The 23,057-nt window shown below is 40.6% G+C and overlaps 1 long non-coding RNA gene across 1 annotated transcript; it reads right to left on the reverse strand.

Moving 5' to 3' along the window:
* Positions 1–1,326: 1,326 nt before the first annotated feature.
* Positions 1,327–22,546, reverse strand: LOC118225032. The gene is made up of 3 exons (XR_004764745.1): positions 22,457–22,546; positions 22,104–22,167; positions 1,327–1,896 (listed from the first exon to the last, which is right to left on the reverse strand). It is a non-coding gene; the product is annotated as an uncharacterized LOC118225032 (long non-coding RNA).
* Between the last annotated feature and the right edge of the window lie 511 nt (positions 22,547–23,057).

The raw sequence follows: 23,057 nt of genomic DNA on the forward strand, positions 1-23,057 counted from the left end.
TATTACATTGGGATCGGATCAGGATGTAAAACAAAAAAGCTTTTGATATGGAAATATGCATTTATAATCAAAACAAAAGTTTTACACCAAACAAGTCGAAAGGATCTGTTCAGTCAAAAAGAAAACAAAGAGTATACCCGTAATGTTTTACAGCACTGAGTCCTCTAAAACAAGAACACTGTCAACAATCTCTGAATTATATTATGCCTGTGCCCAAAGATGTCAGTTATATGCGTCTCCCACAACAGGAGACAAAGCTCTCTGCCAGGCAAAAGGAAATGGGCATGGTTGGAACAGAAGCCTTTTGGTTTTATCAGATGTGAATGGATCAACTGAGCGCTAAGACTGAAATACTGTATAAATGTATAAAAAACATAATGTGTACCTTAATGCAAATACAGTTGATGATCGGCAATGTTATTAAACAGGTGCTGCCAAAATAGTGCATGGGACTGGCCCATTTTTACATAACTTACTGTACAGCCGGGATCACCAACACATCCTTACTCAGTCTCTCTACCTCTCTCTCCCACATGCACATGTCCTCACTCTCTCTTTTGCACATACATACGCCCATCTGCACTACTCCGTTTCTCTCGTTCACATACACACACACACAAGTTGTCAGACTTCAGAAAAATCCTGCAATGTTTTGCTCTTTGCCTGCAGTTTGTACACAGTGTACACATTCATCCACAGAGCAAAACAGCAGAGCAAGTAAGTTCTGATGCAGAGACACCCTGAGAATTTCACAAATGAAAGGCTTTTCAAAGCCTGACTGCCTCTCTTATCTTTTGCCTCTCTCACTCTCTTTCTATGTCTTTCTGGATGGGGCTTAATTGGCAGAGTGCAGCTCAGGCAGTCTGATTCCAGAAGCTACAGAGGTGCTGCATCTGGAGTAGAAGAGAGAGTAGGAGAAAGAGATTGTTTCCTCGCTGTCAAACAATTAACTCAAACTTTCACACATTCACGCACACACACACACGCACACTCACACTCACATGTATACACACACGCACACACACACACAATTTCCTAAGGCATCTTTGTCCGAGTTCACCCCTTAAGCCCTTCTCATAGAGGGGAAAGGTTTTAGGCACTGTGTGGTAAAAGGTTGTCCAGGGCATAGTGCATAAGATACATAAACATAAAGCTGAGTGTGGTACTCACTGTCCTTTTTGTGGTTTAGCACTTTCATGACCCGAAATCCACCGGAAATACAATACAGGTGTGCGCTATTGGACGTTACATGAAGGCACTTCAACAATAACTACAGCCTAAAAGACTTAATTGAGAACAAAGTGATTTGTAAAACAATAAGCGACTGTTTATTGTACAGCAAAGCAGGGACATGTATCTATTCTAAACATGTTAAAAAGCATATATAGAAGTTCAAGTCACAGGGTCTCACTGGGCAACCAGTGGATAGATGGAACCTAGCCATATTGGTAAATGGTCCTCTTTTCTAAAAGTCTGTCCTTCAGTCCCTCGTAGATGTATCTGAGTAGGAACTGGGGCTATTGTTGATTATCCTAAAAACCTCTACTCTTACCCAAAATAATTTTGTATAACTTAAAGTTAACACAAATTCAACAACTGGCAACTTAACAAACACGTTACAGAAAGGTTTGTAAGCACAAACGTGATGGTGTTGTCAGGATAAGCAGATGGCAGAAAACATGGATTGTGGACAGTGGACTGGGGGTTATAGACAAACAAACAAAAATGCATATAATGAATATATAGTCCAGAAGTATTAAAATAATGCTGCTTTGTGATGGTCTTGGCATCCGCATCGACAGGCAACCCTCAGTTGATTTAGTTGCCGATATCCAGTGGAGTCAGTCTCCCAAAGGAGGTTGTCAGGCAACAGCCTACATCTCCTCTTTGGTGCATCTTCCGAACAGGATCGCGGCAAAAACACAAAGCACAAAAAAAACTGGGATGTAATAGCAGCATTATTCCCCATCAGCTGTAGGCTGGGCAACTGAGATTTTTGTATTATTGATTCAATTAAAATGGCTCCTCCTTGTGCAACACTGTCCAAACAATCATCAGCATGGCATCTGTGAATGTTTTACTTATTTGTATACCATATTATTGGTGTTAGTACCGCCAACTGGGAGTCTGGGACAGCTGAAGAATGCTGGAGACTGGAGGAGTCTGGGATGTCTGTGTCTAGTGAGCCCTGGAGAGCAGTACATAGCCGGTGCATACCGTTCATCTTCTGTCATTGGCTGCAGGAGCATACGTAGGGTAATACAGATTGATACACGGCACCAGAACTAGTGGATTCTAAAGTGGGAACACAATGCTTGGTAGGCTCTCCACACCACTCGCACCATGCAAAGTGGTACTTGAGATACACACAGGACTCTTCATTCCCAATTTCTTTGAGGTCCTGGGGTTGAGGTCCTGGGTTATAGGACCTCATCCACTTCCTGGTCCATCTTGTGGTGAGGTGCTACTCACGGGTGCATACTGCTGTGCTGGGCTCTGGGTGTGCCACAGCAACAAGGTATGACATTTCAGTCAGGAAATTCAAGGAATAGACTTTCAAGTCTTCCAAGGTAATGGCCCCAGCTGGCCTCAAAAATCGTTTGCCCGCATTTTTTACTTAGTTTTGGTGCCTTTAGTCTTTTCCCTGGCAAATTTGAAGGCCAAGCAGAAAGCTCAATACATGGAAGGGGAAGTGAGCCTTTCCCACATTCTCCACTACAGTGGCACTGTGCCGGGGGCAGTCACTCTGTCAAGTGGTGAATGGACAAAAACAACTGTGGCTTTCTGATGTTTACTTCTTGGGGGTACAAGAGGCATAAAACAAAGAAAACATAAAATAAAAAAACCCTAACAAAAGGCATCACTTTCCAAATGACAAGTTCTCCAGAGTATGGCTGATGAGAATTGTACAGCATCCAACAGTTTTCCCCCGGACCTGTGAAGGAGACTGTAAGGCCCACGGGAACAGGCATAGAGTGGAATTTCCTCTCTGACTGTCATAAAGCAATTCGCCAGGTGCAGAGTCTGATATTGTCGGGACAGAGTGGCCCGTAAGACCTTGGCATCTGGTTTTGCGACAGTTAACAGGTGACACCTCTTTTCTACGGGAAAGCAATTCTAAAATTACCCCAACGTCCTGGAGGTTTCAGATTGCAAGTAATAAAATCACATGATAGAAATGGGGCAAATTGCTCAGGACAGTTGAGGGACAGCCAAAGTGCCCTCACCTGGTGTCACTGGGTAACTTGTCTCCCTACCTTCATAAGGAAAGAAATTTACTCAAGCACACTTTTTGTTAGGAAATAAATCCAGATTTGGGTTGAATACATTGCTACACTACACTATGCAATCTTGATACACTGTGGAAAGACATTGAGAGTTGGCAGTTGGTTCATGTAAGAGATTGTACAGTTATTTCATGGTTTTCAGAGTTTTCATGACAATCACAAGAACAAATATTCATATTTGGTATGGTTTTTATGGTCTCTGTGCGAGTGATGCTCTGGTTTAGGTTTTAAAACCATCAAACCTATAGAAAATCTATTTTAATAAATTTGGAAATAAACTGTATTTTTGGGACACTCCTCCTAGTAAATCCATCTGTCTGATCCTGTCTGAACCAAATTCCAATCTTCCCCCTCCAAGTAAATTTATGGTTTTATGACCCTTTTGTGGCGACATCCACCTGCCTGCGCTGGGTTCTTATAGGAGAGGAACAGGGCCCTCTGGGAGTCTGCAATCAGACTTCCCACACAAGACTCTTTCTGTGTGTAGACTGCTGTCAGGGGAGTCTGCAATCAGACTTCCCACACAAGACTCTTTCTGTGTGTAGACTGCTGTCAGGTATGCTCATCTTTATCTTTGATTGTTAGACTATTTTCTAAATTCTGTAACTACAAATTGACTATTTTAAGTGTATAACCTACCTGACATTAAAACTGTTAATGACTTGATTTGTGTGGTCTTGGTCAATGTTTCGTTCTTGTAACAGCCCTCTAAGTCGGTTTCCCCCAATTATGACTAGGGAACTGCCCGTTGGACTTGTTTGATCACCAAGTTTTCAGTTAAGGCGGGACCGTCAGCAGAACCAAGTTGATCCTGGGATGACCAACATTGGCCCTTTCGGAGTCCCTGAACCCTAATTAGGTTATACTCCCCATGAGGGAAATCTCACAACCGCTGTGTCGTCTGCAAACAGCTAGTTAAATTGTCGTTACGGGCGCATCCGCGGTGCGTACCGGGTGAAACTGCGTTGACCCTCGGTGTAGAACTTCAGACGAACTGAGTTCCATTCTAAATCAAGCCTAAATTCTAATTTGGAAAATAACTTAATTAATATGGAGTCAGATTATCACGAGGGTAAAACCTATTAACTGTTACGCTTTCTTGCTGTGGTCATGGATATATTTGATGTGTTGTTCCGCGCATTTGTGAATATTCTGATGCTCCCATTGGGATATTGACAGTCCGGCGACAGATCGGATATATCTCTGATGACAGCATAGCCCCGTTTGCGAACGGAGAGTAACCTGAATGCTACTGATCCGTTTCGGGCCAGTTTTAAGCGGGATATGAAGCAGCGCCTTCATATCTAACCCGTGGCAACGGAACCAGTGCATTCTTAATTATAATTGTGCCCTGTTCTTACGAACAGAGGAAAATAACTAACATCTCCGGTTTTGAATCACACCAGCCAAGGGAGAACACGCGATACCTTCCCCTCCAGCTACAAACCCTCATTGGTCTAGCTGTGAGGTGTTTACAAGTGGTGACCCCGACGTGATATGGAGTATCTGGAGTGTTCCCTGAAATGTCTGCTGGTGTTTTTCATCCCGGCATGATACCCTTCACTGTGGGTATCTCGCATTTTCTTCTCTGGGTTTCCGATCCTTGGTGTGGTGAGTGACACAATTCTCTTGTATATTAGCCTGTGCTAGGGAGAGTTTTTTAGTCACTGTGCAGGGGATCGACATATCCCAGACAGGCCTGGGACCGTAGAAACCAGGCATTTTCCATATTACTACCCTTTGGGGAATTCATGAACAGGGAAAGAGAGATGCTTAGGTTGGCATGTTTTTAGGAAATGTGTTGTGATAATACGGCGGAATGCGTTCTAGAACAAACTAGCCTATAGCAGTAGATGGTTACGTATGTGTAAGGAAATGTAAACGTTTGTAGAAAGGAAGGGAGTTTTGATGCAAGGCTTACTACTGTTTCTGCGCAGAGGCGCAGAAAACCTTGTTCAAACTCAGGAGAAATGAGGCACTGGTGAAAAGCCAGTGAATTTTGAAGATGAACAGAGTGGTATACTGTTATGAAAGACTAAAAAGCAATAGAAGGTGAACAGTGAGAAAGTTTATAGCTGCCAGTAAGCGTGTGCAATCACAGAATGCACACGCGAAGAAGTTTGAACTTTGTTAGGGGGCTAACCTAGGAAAAGTGGCAAGCTTCTTATTATAATTAAATTAAATAATATTAAAATACTGTTGAATGCTGAATCAGGTGTATAACCTCGGCTTCAAAGTTCCAGCCCTGAAAGCAGAGTCTGTGCTGATCCTTAAACCCAGGTATGGCCCTGCGGCAGTACACACGTCTCAAGACCTCTGACAGTGCAGACTGCAGCTGCACCAAGTTTTGAAACTGTTCGTACCTGTCCGGAGGAAACCATACTTTAAGTCTCAGAGATCGAGGCCGGTGCCGGTGTAGTCACTGTACCTCTGAGTACCGCGCCCGATGTAATGTCACAGGACCGCTGAGTGCCACGGCAAATGCAAGTCTCCATCCCTCTGAAAGTGTAGCCACAGGCTACAACAAGGGTGGCGACCGTCTGGAATTTGCCACATGTGGGACTCATGTCTAAAGACCTCTGAGACTGGTGAAAAGGTATCAGGACACAGAACTTCTGAATTTCTGAGGTGCTGGAACCAAGGTCCTTGGCCTGTGTTATCTGTCTCAGTAAACAGTGGTGTACTATTAATTAAATAAATAGGTTAGGGTTTATGAAACAGTTGAGATAAGCCAGTGTAGAAGGTAAAATTCCAAAATGGCCTATAACCAACAAAAAATAGACTTTGACCTATTATAAATAAAATAACCATTAGCCTAGAGCTAAATTAAGCTATGTAGGCATAGGTGTGCCACCATTCACCTTTCTTTAGAAAGCTCGCTTTCAAAAAAGTGTAGTGAATTCTGGAGTACCCTATTGTTTTCATCTGGGTTTTTATTCTGTGTGTCTTAGCGGCACAAGGAGGAAATCAGAGGATTTAAACTAATAATATTAACTAATAATATATTAATTATTAACGCATGCCTGTGCACGCCATTTAGAAACTGTTAGAATTCACCAACAGACTTATTTGGGTGCCAATTAAATTAGCTAAGGCATGTTAGATACTAAAGATCTAATGGTATTTTTGTGTGAATTTCACCATAGCACAACATATACATATTAGAATCTTTAGCAAACCGTTGATAAGCCAGTCAAATGCCATAAATGAATATAATGTCATCAAACTTTAACTCAACTAATAAGGGTCAGTATCATCTGTGCCTGCAATGAAAATTATTTAAGGAAGAAGTCTTCCAAACTACATATCTCAAATAAATAAATAAATAAATAAATAAGGAGAAGAAGCACTTACTCCTAGGTTTACATCAAATTTGTCTTTTAGCATTAAAATGTTGAAAGGGGGGTCATTTTTTGGCAAGGACTGGCTTACTGGTCTCACTTTATTCTACTTTTTCACAGTTTCCTCTCCTTAAATTCCCTCCTTCCTTTTCATTTACTGTACCTCCTCCTCCTTTCTCCCTCCTCCCCATCTGTCTGTCTTGTTCTGTTTCCCCCCCCCTTCTCTGTCAGTTGTTGAATATTTAAGGAGCAGTAAACCTACACTCCCAAGACTGATTTTCTTTTTGTTTTTTCATCTTTTTATTTTTGTCAGTTGTGGTTTAACCCCCAAATTATGCAGACAGTAACCCTACATAGATTTTCTCTTCTTTGCACAAATACAGGCAAGAAGTTAGCACCTCAAGCATCGGTGACAGACCAGTTGGGTGGAAATCTCTGAAGGGGTCATAAACATGTCAGCAGCTCATTTAGCCAACTCCTAACTTTAAACAGGCCCCCTGGTGTAGCACCAGAGCAAATTTTACAACACCCAATTTGTTACATTAGGGGATCCACCCATCCCATTAAGAACTTCACAGTCATCTAATCTAACAAGAGCACACAAACCAGCACACATCCAATTCCAAATAGCACACATATAGGACACAATAGAAACACTATCCTATGTGATTCTATGAATTTCTTGGTGCAATAATGAATTTCTCTTATACCATTAACACATAGTATTAGACAACATTTCTTCAGTCTGCTTAAATTAAACTATTTTACAGTAATTACCATTCCAGTAATTTTCAACTTTTTAATAAATGTATGTATGTAGGCATTGTATGTTTCTGAACACTACTTGTCTTATATGTCTTAATTTATGATTTTGGTGTTTTTCTTTATTTTTTGTTCTTTATTTTTATACTATCATTTTCAATAACCATCCACACAAAATGTATTGGGTTCTTTGTTTCTTTTCCTTTAATTCACCCAGAACAGGTGTACCCAAATTCCACTACCATACGCTCTATCGGCATAGTAGTGAAGAATCAGATTCTAAAATTAGATCACCTTACCGGGTATATCACTATGAGGGGCACAGAGACCATATTCACCACTCGCATGTGTTGTCATGAAACCTCCAGCTATATCATCTGTACCTGTAACACCTTACAACCTTTTTTTCCCAATGATACCAAATTCATTAGTGGGCAGTCTTTGCATGGCCACGCTGACGCTATCCAGGTTTCCCACACACAATGGTGCGTCATCAGCGAGATGAACTCTTTCTCGTATGGAGGTCTGACCTGTCCAGCAAACCACACTTTCTGCTTGGAAGTGACGGAAGATTTGGCCATGGGTCAGATCAACATTCTAGGCCGAGTTCCACTGGAGGTAGACGTCTCCCCGTGGTGGGAGGACACATTCTACGAACAAGGAACGCGGGCCCTGACTGACCTAATGAGTTTGGTAGAACAGATCATCCGTGACACCAATTACCACATCAACCAGGCTCAGGTGGAGGTGAATCTGGCCAAAAGAACAGCGGAGATCCTGGCCAGCTCCTCTACCCGGTCCGCCCAGGACGCGTACACCTAGTGGGATTGGGTATTCCGAGGGTGCGTCATCGCTAGCGCAGTCATCTTTACCATCACCCTGGTTCAATGCTGTTATTTTCGACACCTGATATACTCTCTGCGCACCTCCACTCATGCTGCATTGGTTCTCAGCCCCCTCCAGTTGCCAGCAAGGCCGGGCTTGAGACCATAAACACCGGACCTGGACTGCTGTCAAAGTTGGGCATTTTCAGTGACCCCTGGGACAGCGTTCTGTTTGTCCCACGGGGCCAGAGAGGGGAATCTGTAAGGCCCACGGGAACAGGCATAGAGGGGAATTTCCTCTCTGACTGTCGTAAAGCAATTCGCCAGGTGCAGAGTCTGATATTGTCGGGACAGAGTGGCCCGTAAGACCTTGGCATCTGGTTTTGCGACAGTTAACAGGTGACACCTCTTTTCTACGGGAAAGCAATTCTAAAATTACCCCAACGTCCTGGAGGTTTCAGATTGCAAGTAATAAAATCACATGATAGAAATGGGGCAAATTGCTCAGGACAGTTGAGGGACAGCCAAAGTGCCCTCACCTGGTGTCACTGGGTAACTTGTCTCCCTACCTTCATAAGGAAAGAAATTTACTCAAGCACACTTTTTGTTAGGAAATAAATCCAGATTTGGGTTGAATACATTGCTACACTACACTATGCAATCTTGATACACTGTGGAAAGACATTGAGAGTTGGCAGTTGGTTCATGTAAGAGATTGTACAGTTATTTCATGGTTTTCAGAGTTTTCATGACAATCACAAGAACAAATATTCATATTTGGTATGGTTTTTATGGTCTCTGTGCGAGTGATGCTCTGGTTTAGGTTTTAAAACCATCAAACCTATAGAAAATCTATTTTAATAAATTTGGAAATAAACTGTATTTTTGGGACACTCCTCCTAGTAAATCCATCTGTCTGATCCTGTCTGAACCAAATTCCAATCTTCCCCCTCCAAGTAAATTTATGGTTTTATGACCCTTTTGTGGCGACATCCACCTGCCTGCGCTGGGTTCTTATAGGAGAGAAACAGGGCCCTCTGGGAGTCTGCAATCAGACTTCCCACACAAGACTCTTTCTGTGTGTAGACTGCTGTCAGGGGAGTCTGCAATCAGACTTCCCACACAAGACTCTTTCTGTGTGTAGACTGCTGTCAGGTATGCTCATCTTTATCTTTGATTGTTAGACTATTTTCTAAATTCTGTAACTACAAATTGACTATTTTAAGTGTATAACCTACCTGACATTAAAACTGTTAATGACTTGATTTGTGTGGTCTTGGTCAATGTTTCGTTCTTGTAACAGCCCTCTAAGTCGGTTTCCCCCAATTATGACTAGGGAACTGCCCGTTGGACTTGTTTGATCACCAAGTTTTCAGTTAAGGCGGGACCGTCAGCAGAACCAAGTTGATCCTGGGATGACCAATATTGGCCCTTTCGGAGTCCCTGAACCCTAATTAGGTTATACTCCCCATGAGGGAAATCTCACAACCGCTGTCGTCTGCAAACAGCTAGTTAAATTGTCGTTACGGGCGCATCCGCGGTGCGTACCGGGTGAAACTGCGTTGACCCTCGGTGTAGAACTTCAGACGAACTGAGTTCCATTCTAAATCAAGCCTAAATTCTAATTTGGAAAATAACTTAATTAATATGGAGTCAGATTATCACGAGGGTAAAACCTATTAACTGTTACGCTTTCTTGCTGTGGTCATGGATATATTTGATGTGTTGTTCCGCGCATTTGTGAATATTCTGATGCTCCCATTGGGATATTGACAGTCCGGCGACAGATCGGATATATCTCTGATGACAGCATAGCCCCGTTTGCGAACGGAGAGTAACCTGAATGCTACTGATCCGTTTCGGGCCAGTTTTAAGCGGGATATGAAGCAGCGCCTTCATATCTAACCCGTGGCAACGGAACCAGTGCATTCTTAATTATAATTGTGCCCTGTTCTTACGAACAGAGGAAAATAACTAACATCTCCGGTTTTGAATCACACCAGCTAAGGGAGAACACGCGATACCTTCCCCTCCAGCTACAAACCCTCATTGGTCTAGCTGTGAGGTGTTTACAAGACCTTCATATATTCCGCCACATTAGGCAATAGGTAGAAACTGTTAAGTTTGTCAATGAACCATAGTTGCTACCCTGGCTGTGCGTGTGGTTAATACTGTCTGTGGTTTAGTTTGTAAATTGTGAGGCATGTCTTTATTTAGCATGTCCTCATAAATGTATTATTCAATAAATTATCCTGTTTTTTTTTCAAATATCTACCAATTAATGGTTGGGCAGAGAAAATTACCTCCTTTGAATAACCAGGCACAACGAGGTGTATCATACAAGAAATAGGATTTATTTCTGCAGAAAGAGTCCGGTACCTATACTCAACAAGGATAAGGTCGAACTGAAGAAACTTGAAATTATTCTCAGAAGGAAAAATAAGCAATATATGGCCAAAGAAATTGACAAAATCGAAAATGCAATGAATTAAAACTCATTTTGGGACTTGGGGAACTAAATTCGACAAACATGACAGAAAAATTGACAATACAGAACGGCGATATCTGGAAAAAAACACTGTAAAGAACTTTATGAAAAACCTAAAAGCAAAAAATTTAATTCTAATCAGACTTCAACAATTAAAAGACTTAGAAACAACTATTAAAAACAATAAAAAAAATTTATTACTCTGCAGGAAATTAAAGGCAAGCTACAGACCCTAAAGGCCAGAAAATAATTTGGGCTTGATGGTATCTGCACAGAGATGTTAAAACATAGCAGCACTAAATTACTTGAGGCCATCCTCAAATTATTTAATTTAGCACTTACTACTGGGCGTTTCCCTGAAATCTGGAAACAAGGCCTGATTACCCCTATATTTAAAAGTGGAGACAAATCCAACCAAAACAATTATCAAGGCATCTGTGTGAACAGTAATCTAGGGAAGGTTTTCTGCAGTACAATCAATGCCCAGATACTGGCCTTCTTTAAAGAACACAATATCTTAAGAGTCAGAGTCAGACTGGCTTCTTACCAAATCATCACACGTCTGACCATATTTACACCCTACACACACTCATAAACAAGCACGTCCACCAAACAAATAAATAAATAATTTTTGCATGTTTTGTTGATTTCAAAAAAGCATTTCATTCAATTTGGCACAATGGACTATTCTTTAAAATCTTACAAAGTGGTGTAGGAGGTAAAGTCTATGACATCATAAAATCAATGTATTCAGAGAATAAGTGCAGTATCAAATTTGGAAATAAAAGAACTGGAGGGAGGTGGAGTGAGACAGGGATGCAGTCTGAGTCCAACACTCTTCAATATTTACAGTGCCTTCGGAAAGTATTCAGAACCCTTCACTGTTTTCATGCTTTGTTACGTTACAGCCTTATTTTAAAATTGATTAAATTCATTGTTATACGCATCAATCTACACACAATACACCATAATGACAAAGTGAAAACAGGTTTTTAGAAATCTTTTTTTTTTTAAATGGAAATATCACATTTACATAAGTATTCAGACCCTTTGCTATGACACTCAAAATTGAGCTCAGGTGCATCCTGTTTCCATTGATCATACTTGAGATATTTTTACAACTTGATTGGAGTCCACCTGTGTTAAATTCAAGTGATTGGACATGATTTGGAATGGCACACACCTGTCGATATAAGGTCCCATAGTTGACAGTACACGTCAGAGCAAAAACCATGCCATGAAGTCGAAGGAATTGTCTGTAGATCTCTGAGACAGGATTGTATCGAGGTACAGATCTGGGGAAGGGTACAAAAAAAATCTGCAGCATTGAAGGTCCTGAATAACACAGTGGCCTCCATCATTCTTAAATGAAAGAAGTTTAGAACCACCAGGACTCTTCCTAGAGCTGGCTGCCAGGCCAAATTGAGCAATCGGGGAGAAGGGCCTTGGTCAGGGAGGTTACCAAGAACTCAATAGCCACTCAGAGCTCCAGAGTTCCTCTGTGGAGATGGGAGAACCTTCCAGAAGCACAACCATCTTTGCAGCACTCCACCACCAGGCCTTTAGAGTAGAGAGGCCAGACGAAAGCCACTCCTCAGTAAAAGGTACATGACAGCCGGCTTGGAGTTTGCCAAAAGGCACTTGAAGGACTCTCAGAGCATGAGAAACAAGATTCTCTGGTCTGATGAAACCAAGATTGAACTCTTTGGCCACAATGCCAAGCGTCACATCTGGAGGAAACCAGGCACTTCTCATCACCTGGCCAATACCATACATACGGTGAAGCATGGTGGTGGCAGCATCATGCTGTGGGGATGCTTTTCAGTGGCAGGAACTGGAAGACCAGTCAGGATCAAGGGAAAGATGAACGGAGCAAAGTACAAGGAGATCCTTGAGATCTGAGTGCTCAGGACCTCAGACAGGGGCGAAGGTCCACCTTCCGACAGGACAATGACCCTAAGCACACAGCCAAGACAATGCAGGAGTGGCCTCAAGACAAGTCTGTGAATGTCCTCGAGTAGCCCAGCCGGACTTGAACCCAGTTGAACATCTCTGGAGAGACCTTATAAATAGCTGTGCAGCAACGCTCCCCATCCAACCTGACAGCGTTTCAGAGGATCTGCAGAGAAGAATGGGAAAAATACCCCAAATACAGGTGAGCCAAGCTTGTAGCATCATACCCAAGATAACTTGAGGCTGTAATCGCCACCAAAGGTGCCTCAGCAAAGTACTGAGTAAAGGGTCTGAATACTTACGTAAATGTGATATTTCAGTTTATTTTTCATAAATTTGCTAAAATTTCTAAAAACCTGTTTTCGCCTTGTCATTACATGGTATTGTGTGTAGATCGATTAATAAAATAATATTGATAAAGAAAAATTAATGTAATCCATTTTATAATAAGGTTGTGATGTAACAAAATGTGGAAAAAGTGAAGGGGTCTGAATACTTTCTGAAGTTACATTAATGAATTGGCCTTACAGTTGGAACAGACTGCTGCTCCTGGACTCACACTTCATGATAAATAAATTTTTTAAAAATGTTTACCCTATGCGGATGACCTCGTTTTTCTGTCACCCACAGAACAGGGGTTACAGTCCAGCCTATCATACCTAGAGCAATTCTTGGAGCCATACCCACTTCACCCTTAGAGCCAAAACCCTGTAGCATACCACCAGCTATACTTACCTGGGTCTTCAAGAAGTTTCAACATGGCAATAAATGCATTAAGGGACAAAGCACACAGGGGCTACTATGTAATTCTTTTTTTTTTTTAAAGGCTAAAAATATTGGACGGCATTATCATGCCCATCCTCCTTTATGCCCCCCCCCCCCCCAACTAAAAAACTAAAAACAGTGGGATGGAAATCAAATCGAAAAATTTCTCCATGAGTTTTGCAAAAATATACCACATGTCCACAGAAATGCCCCAAATAACGCATGCAGGGCCAAATCAGGTCGCTTCCTGCTCCTGTTGACAATTGAAAAAGAGCACTCAAATTCTAGGTTCATTTGAATCAGACTGAGCCACACTGTTACCAGCACAAGGCACTGATGAGCAATCCAGCTCTACCCAGACAGAGACCCCCTGGGACAACTGACCATCAAAAAACAATTCTTACAAAATATACGAGAAAATACCATACCCATTACATTTATAAAATTTGACAAGCCCAACAAAAACCTGTACATTGACAATCGGCCTGAAGAAACTAAATTAAACAATAAACTGGAAATGTTATCTACACTTGCATATGTGTATGGGAAGGGGGGAGGTTACTTTTTTTCTTCTCTTTTTCCCCTCCTCTGGTTGTAAGGGTCTGAGAGACAGAGAAAGAGAGAGCGAGAGTACCAGTCTATGTTTCTGCATCTGTTTATCTGCATGTGCATATATATGAGAGAGAGAGAGACAGAGAGAGTGTACCAACTTTTGTTTCTGCATCTGTTTATCTGCATGTCTCTATGAGTCTATATTTGTGTGTGCATGAATATGTTAGTCTGCAATGCCCTCCAAAATTATTCACACCATTGCTAACACAATAAAAACATTTTATTTAGTGATATTCAACTATTCCCACCCCTTTCAGAACTTCTTTCCCTTTGCAAGGATAACACAAATGAGTCATTTTTTAAACAATGGTGTATGAGATTGATGAACATAAAATAAATCTTTTTGCCACAGAATCTTGCAACATCTTTCAGATCCTCCATCCAGTCTTTCAGGGCTGTCCTTTTCAATTCAATCCTCAAATTTTTAATTGTGTTTAAGTCTGCAGACTAAGATGGCAATTGCAAAACAATAACTGTGTTTTCAGTTAGCCATTTCTTGGTTGAGATTGATGTACACGCCAGAGCATTGTCTTACTGAAAGGACTGGTAGAGGACCAGTATATCCAAAACAACCCCATAACATCACACATTCATCACCATAAGAAGACACAATTCACTGTGGCTGTGATGCCCTTTTCAATGTAAGCATGCTTCCAACCCCAAACCCACTGCTGGTATTCATGGCCTAAAAATGTAATGTTTGTCCAATCTGGCCATAACCCCCAGTTCCTATCAAAATAGCTAAATACTAAACATTAGCTGTGTAGATGAAAGCATGTCTGTGTATTTGTGTGTATGTGAGGCTGTGTGGGATGTCCGTGTGCACGTGTGAGTGTAGGTTTGTTTGTGTGTGTGTGTGTGTGTGTGTGTACATGTACGTGTGTGCATGTATGATACTAAAGTCATTTGAGACAAACTGTAACACTATCTCACAGTCAAACTTGCCTTAACTTATCAGCCTGAGAAAACTTCATCTGCACACAGCACAGCGTACTGCCAGCAGCAGGTAGACTCTACAGCTGCCTCATGGTAGCTCTGTACCATAAACAATACCCGTCTTCTAGAAATTTCAGCAGGGATAGTGCATGATTCTCTCTAGGTCTCACTGGCTAAAATGTGAACCTTGAGAGAAACAGCATGTATTTACTTTGGAAATATTTTAACTTCGGCAACAACGACCCAAAATAAAGCCTCGTGAGGAGAAAAGATTCAAGGATATCCTGTTCAAGATAGAGTAAAAACTTGCTCTGTATATTTTCCGGGGCCTTGCTTATCAACAATGATTGTACAACCTCCCTACTAAGCCATGTTTTTATACTTTTAATCGATTAAAAATACTGACCATGCTGCCATCTATAACACATCATATAGTGTAGAAAATGTCCAGTGATGCTGACGTTGAGATGAGTTTCTATCTGTGGCAGGGCTCAGTTTGTCGGTTCAGGGAGATCAAAGGACCACGCCGACTGATTAAGTAGGAGAACACACCTGGAGTGCATTATGAATTAGGGATTTAAAGTGTACCCTCTTCCCAGTTGGCAGCTGTGACAGAGGAATCGCCAAGCCAAGAGAGAGCTGCGCCAACTGGCAAGAAGCTGAAAAGATGTTGAACTGTTTAGTTTATGTTGTATTTGTTATTTTAGTTTGTTGTATTAAATTATAATTTCTTACCTGAATCGCATGAGGGTGAAAGGCAAAAAAGTTTTACTTAATTTCTGTATGACCGTGCTCTCTCTCTCCATTTAAAAATAACTAGTATATTCTGGAATCCCCATATCTTCCTGTGTCTTCTGTTCACCAACGGGGTGTGACACGGTGTGTGACACTATCCCTTCACTGTAAAGCACTTTGAGATCATGAAGTAAAGGCACTATATGAATGCATTGTTCCAAGCACAGCAAGTGCGTTATTATTATTATTATTATTACTACCGCTGCACCCAGACTGAATGTGCAATCCTGAAAATTTGAGTGCCGTTCTGAATTGTCATTGTGTCCCTCCTTGCAGCTGCCAACATATTGAGATGGCAGATATCCAATCTGCCAAGTGTCAAGTTACAGGTTGGCCGGGCTTACTCCATGCTTATGTAGCCTGGTGAAATTAGAATGACACAGGACACAAAAACATATTCAGGGATCTTTATTACCTGACATACTCTCACAATGGGAGAGTAGTATTAAATTAATTTGGAGTGTTCAATTTGGTTTAAATTTAACAGAGATTTTGCTACACAAGCAAATTTACAACTTCAGACACAAAGTCTCACTTCAAAATGTAGCTCACTATTCAAGCATTCAAAAGATTTCATAAATCTTGGCTCCAAATCTACCTATATGAAGTGCATAAACAAATTAAATGGAGTGACTGAAATTCTAGGCTAACTTAACCTCTTAGCGAGGCCCCTAGTGGTCGGCACGCCGGCGTGCCGAGATTACTAAACTCAGACATTCAGTGCTACTGCAACCAAAGAGTTTAACAATGAGTTAAAAGCAGAAACGCATTGTTTTAGTTTCATTAGTAGACGATAAACGACAACTATGCCAAATACGCAGTTTCGCAGCCCCACCATTGTCGCTCTGGTCGTTCATTTAACACACAAACCCTCCCTGCAGTCTCATCTGCAGCTACACCCCCCACCCATGACATAATGGGCAATATTTTCTACCTTGGCATTCATAAAAATATACTTTCACCACTCGAAAATCGTATTCCGTCATAGCAACAATATAAACCCGACAATAGCCCTGAGATGTGCCAATACAGCAGTGAAAACGCTGCTCGCTGAATAACTGAATAAACGAGAAAAAGTTTTCTTAAAAGATACCATGTCATTCTACAGTCAATATCTGGGACTAAATATTGAATAAATATACAACCTTACTAGAGCCCGACCGATGCCAGATTTTTGGGTCCGATGCCGATCCCGATTTTGGAGAGTCCTAGCCCACCGATTACCGATGTTTTGACCGATATTTTGTCAAAAAGTGCAACATTTTCAAATCAATTTGAAAAACTTATATTTTATTAAAGTTTCTATATTTAAGAAATACATTTTTTATTTAATAAAAATAAAAATAAACACACAAAGAACTTTTTATATAAAAAAATGTAAAAGATTATATTAAATTAAATATATATATATATTCACACCATCTTTAAGTGTGTGAAATCAAAATAACTCCATACCTTGCTTTTACTCCTTTCTTTTCCAGCCATCTATAAAAAATTAATTTAAAAAAATCAGTTTTCCAGTTTCAAACATGTATTTTTATGAATATTATTATTATTGTTGTTATTGATTTGTTATTATTATTTCTTAGTATATATTCTCAGTAAATTAATTATATTTTCTTATTTTATTCCTACTACATGATCTCAAAGAGTAAGACTTTATCTAGCGAGCTTCCCTGTCCATAAGAATTCGGTGGTGAAAAAAACTACAATGCGCTCTGGCGCGTGACTAGATGACACAGTCGCTCGCAATAACGCATTAGCTATTGACACAGCCTCATTATTTCTTATTATATATTCTCAGTAAGTTAAATGAATTATATTTTCTTATTTTATTTCTACTACATGATCTCAAAGAGTAAGACATTATCTAGCGGAGCTAATGAGTGAATCAAGTGTAACGTTAAATGAAATTAAATTGACAGGATGAAATATGTGAAAAAAACTACAATGCGCTTTCGTGCAGGTTACCCACGCTAACTGTTGGTTGATTCACTTCTCCAACAGCAATCCTTCTCTCATGTTATCAAGACAAAGCTAGATAACATGTCTTAAAATGATCCACGTTAGAAGTGTTTTATCAGCGTTTTTACTGTCTGGTTAGCTTGCCACGATGACGCGTGACTAGATGACACACTCGCTTGCAATAACGAGTTGGCTACACAGCATCATATAGTAACATTATCTCAGATAAAAAACAAATGTGTGATGCATTCAATCACCATTTTATTTTGGCAGGTTATTTATTTGAAAATACAGCGATGTCCTCTGGAAATGTAGATCCTACGCTGCTTATGTGCTCACTGCCACTTCATAAAGGCTTGCTAGCCAGCTAGCTTGCTAAAGTGAACCAAATATGTTAGCTAGCTCGCTCGCTTGATAATGAGGAATGATAAACATAGTGGTCGTATAAACGCATTTAATTAAAAACTTTCACTAAATATACATACCTTCATTGCGGCAATCGAATCTGTACAGACAAGTCTTGCAGTAGAGAATATTGGATGAGGCACAAGTGAAAAAAGTCTTATTACAGAAGTAGCGCGTCAGCTGCTGCAGTTCACATTTGTATTAGAGCTCCCTCTACTGGATAATTCTAGTAAATAGCAATTACAACATTCGAACAGACAAGTGCAGATAAATAATCAATGTTTTTTTTTTGTTTATTATACTTATTTAAAAATTGGGACACATCGGCTGCATAACTGCCGATCCCGATGTCGTCAAAAAAGTCAAATAATGGCCGATATATCGGCCAAACCGATATATCGGTCGGGCTCTAAACCTTACCATCGGTTTTACGCATAAAGATGTCCCTTTTGAGACCGAGTGGTCATATATTGTCTAGTACAATCCGTTTGTGAAATACGCGCAATTGGGATGCCTGTGTAGAGGGGGGTCAAACTGGGACTCAGAAAAGGCTGGCATTTGAATGAGCCTGCAGGCTGGGACTCATCCTGGACTTCAAAGAACCCAGAGCCGAGTGCTAAACAATAAGTTACTCGGACTTCCTCGGGATGAGCAGGCCATTTGGCTCTCTGGAATGTTGCCATCTGGACACAACTAAGATAAGGGGAACTGGTCGCTTTGTCTATGGTTGTGGGGGTGTGTGTGTTGGGGTCATTAAGGGTAAAAAGATCATCAGGCCTCTGGCAAAATGGTGGGGCAACTGCGCTTGACTCCCCTTTGTCATTACACTTCTTATTTTCTTTTCTGGATTTGGACTTTAAACCATCTGTTTATCCTATTTACAAACCCCGGAAAACCGTACAAACCATGCACATGTTTTCATTGTATTACCGTATTATGCCTTATGTAATAACATGGATTGCATGTAAAATGGTACAACAAAAGGGTATTTTCATGACAACTGCACCATAATATTACATCCCCTGGACATGTTTGGTATGGGCGTATTCAGGGAAATTCAAGAAATTGAATGAAATATGTTGCATACCAAATAACATTTAATAAAACATAGTTTCAGAAACTCAGGGAAAAACTAACACAATGGAATGTCCTCTCTGGTAATCATCTTCTTTTCCCGATTTCCCCACTAATTGTTTTAACAACAGCCTCCAAATGGTGGGGGCCGAAATTCGAGATTTATTATTCGGCCAGGTTAATTTATGGCAATGCCGCCTCGATCAAACACGGGATTTAGCCTAAAAGGAAGGGAGACAATCCTGTCGAGGAAGATCGCAATCGACTTCCCACACTGCGCAGACTCTGTGATTTCGTGTGCAGCTAAACAGGCTGGGTAAGAACTTTTTACTCTGTATTTATGTTTTTAAACCTTATAATTGATTGTGAATTTGAAGCTAATGACCTACCTGCCTGTTAAACATATTCTTCTTATTTTTAACTTGCGTGGTCTTCATGACTCTAATCCATTTTATCTTCTTTTCAGCGAAATTCCGATTAAATACTCAGGGGGACAATGACTAGGACCTACTGATCAGGGTTCTAGTACAGCGAACGTCTTTAGTGAGGTCTTCAAGTTAGATAGGCGACCACGATCTGCCCGCTAACGGGATTGGTGGTATTGGTTCTGGTGTTTTGGCTTAAGAGGACCCATGGGCGTTATACGCCGGTTCTTGTCAAATTCGCCTTAAGGAGCCCGATAGATACACACTGTCCTGGGCTCATAACTATCTATGCACAAAGGAAGGCATGTATTATGGTGGTCAGCCTCCTACCCTCTGGGTCCTTCACCGAACTGAGATTTAACAATAGTGCTAAACCCAGGAGCATATATTGAGGAATGATGGCACAAGATAGAGTCGAGTGTAACCACTCCCAAGTTCCACGTATAGTTAAACCCAAATTTTAAATTCTAATTTCATTTGGAGTCAGATTATCACGAGAGTAAAACCTAGTAACTGTTACGCTTACTTGCTGGAATATTGACAGTCCGGCGACAGATCAGATATATTTCTGATGACAGCATAGCCCCGTTTGCGAACGGAGAGTAACCAGAATGCTACTGGCCCGTTTCAGGCCAGTCTTAAGCGGGATATGAAGCAGCGCCTTCATATCTAACCTGCGGCAACGGAACCAGTGCATTCTTAAGTGTAATTGTGCCCTGTTCTTACGAACAGAGGAAAAATAACTAACATCTCAGTTTTTGACTCACACCAGCCAAAGGAAAACACGCAGTGCCTTCCCCTCCAGCTACAAACCCTCATTGGTCTAGCTGTGAGGTGTTTACACCTGGGTACCTTCCAAAATAGCTGTGCGTAATACCGCACGTGTTGTTTACGGAGTTGTCGCCCTTTTTACTACAGTCTGGCCTGATAGACAATTTGTTTACTCAGTAGGTGAGAGTATAAGCTTTCTAACAATGTATAACATGTCTAATTTTGCTTTTGGAATAGCGTTTTATAGGTCAGCGTAATCGAAAGCGTTGTTATGATCGCATTCACTCTGTAAAAGACGCTGCACCTAACGAAATGTTGTCAACGATTTTCATAATTTCTTGGAAAATACTATTATTATTGAGGACTTCTGGGCATAGCTAAGCCATATGTTTGCTGACAGACCAAGCTGACATCGTTTTCTGGTGTAAGAGAGAAGCGGATATAACTATAGCCTATCATTGATTTACTGTCTGTCGTTATCTACTGAAAACAGTAATACTTACAAAACATTGTTATGTAAGTATTACTGCTCAAAATATTTCGGTTATATACATTATTTTTGAGTGTCTTTAAATAGGTTAGTGGTGTTTTATAATGAGGATAGTTCACACTGTAATGCAAGTGCTCGTTGGTAGTCTAGTAGTCTTTGTGATGCATGCAACAGTGATGACGAGGGTTTGAACATTGCCACAATGCGGTGGACAGTTGAAAATTGTTTTCATGTCGTCCCATCCCCATACAAGAAAACATACGAGACGACAGGGAATAGAAATCCATACAAGAGTTAATTATTACACATTTAGGTACTGTACAGCATTGCATGACAACATTGTTTCATTCTTTTTAAATCTGATATCAATGTTTCATCTCAAACCTTCATCAGGGGCTCATTTATGCACTTTACAATGGACAAAAAGCATTAGGCTATATTCCTTTTTGGAGAGATTCTGGATATGTTTCTGGATCCCTAGCTATTTTAGACCACTGTACTGGCAGAAAACTTGTAATTCCCACTTGGAAATAATGCAACAGTGAGTTTCTTGAGTAAAAACAGTTGATTTGTAGTGAAATACGTGAATATGTTGTGATTTACAGCAATGCATAATTTAGACATTTTGGGTAGATTTGGAGATGCTGGGTACACTGCTTAGTTTTTGCTTCATAGATCTTTAGTAGTTCTACATATCCACCCTTAGATTTTATGAACTTGTGCTCAAGACATTTTTGACCCAGGACATGTATAGTTTAACTTGCTGTATATATGCAATCTCTCAGTATTTCATTGCGAACTAAAAAAGAGCAAATTCATTTTAGATTTTTTGCCTAGACAACTGCATTTGTGGCACTTTATTTCTTCCAAAATTATGAATATAAACTAATCTAAGCTAGTATTGAAAATGGTAAAAATGTCTTGCTTCATTTAAGCCATTTTTCAAGTTTCTGTGATGTTCACATCTGGAGTTATAAAGCTTTAAATAGGGTACCCCCTAAATGGGCAAGGATTGGCCAGATTTGGCTTGTGTGCTAAGGGACTGAAGTGCCTAATTCAGTCAATGCATAAACAACTGTAGCGGTAGCTCTGTACATTCTATTAACTAAATAAAAGAAAATAAACAAAACTACAAACAGTCAAAGGCAGTACATAGAACATGAAACATTTGGTACATAAATCTCAAATGAAGTGTGCAGTATATACTCACTGTATTCTATCTTTGTGCTAACCCAGGTGCACATGTGGCGGCAGGCCATCAACCCCATACAGCACTACACAAGGAAAATAAACATTATTTTCGGTACACTGTACACACATTAAATGTTCTCAAGTAGGAATGATAACAACATATCTCTGCAAAATGAATTTACAATGCTTTCAGAAAGTATGAGCCTCACAGCTCTCTCCCGAGTTACTCAGCACATGTGGATAGAATCTGCAAACATCCGACCAACTAAATTACCATCGGCGGTAAACGTAACATTTTGTACTTCTATACAACCATATTAGTGTGCATCTTTCGATCATTTTGTACAGAAACAACATTTTATGAATATTTACCCATTTAAAACTGCAAATGCTCCACATGAGGCAAGTTGCTCAAAATGGAAGGCTCTCCACTTCCTGCTTCCTCTCGTGCAATTTCCTCTGGCGCACCGCTCAATTAGGGGATACCCAAAAAGGCACAGTGCCATCTAGTGACTTTAGTAGGAACATATTTTCCACTCGGTTACACTTACACAACACTACACTATCCAAGGTCACATAAACAATGACTAGACTCTCACTCCTTAATAGCATTAACATTATTCAAACACCTACAAAAATCAAAAGCATCAAAAATGCTTGAGTCCTCCATTAGTATATATCTGCTTCAAATAATAACAGATATAGGAGAATAACAGAAACTAGACAACTGCAGGACACACAACTGGTAACATTACCAGTTTTGGCATTGATTTTTATGTTGGCCCAGATGATTGTGCAGACTGTGCATTTTTACTAGTCCGCTAATATCAGCTAGCTTAGGTATCTAGTTACCTAATGACAAGATAGCTCCGTCTTTCCCCCCCATTTTTTCTGACCATATGGTCATTGAAATTGAGGCAGAGAGGACTGAGTCAGTGAACTGAGAGAAAATGAGGGATGCCCTTTGGAGGCA

This window comes from Anguilla anguilla, chromosome 4 (genome assembly GCF_013347855.1).
Source record: "Anguilla anguilla isolate fAngAng1 chromosome 4, fAngAng1.pri, whole genome shotgun sequence".
Classification (NCBI taxonomy): domain Eukaryota; kingdom Metazoa; phylum Chordata; class Actinopteri; order Anguilliformes; family Anguillidae; genus Anguilla; species Anguilla anguilla.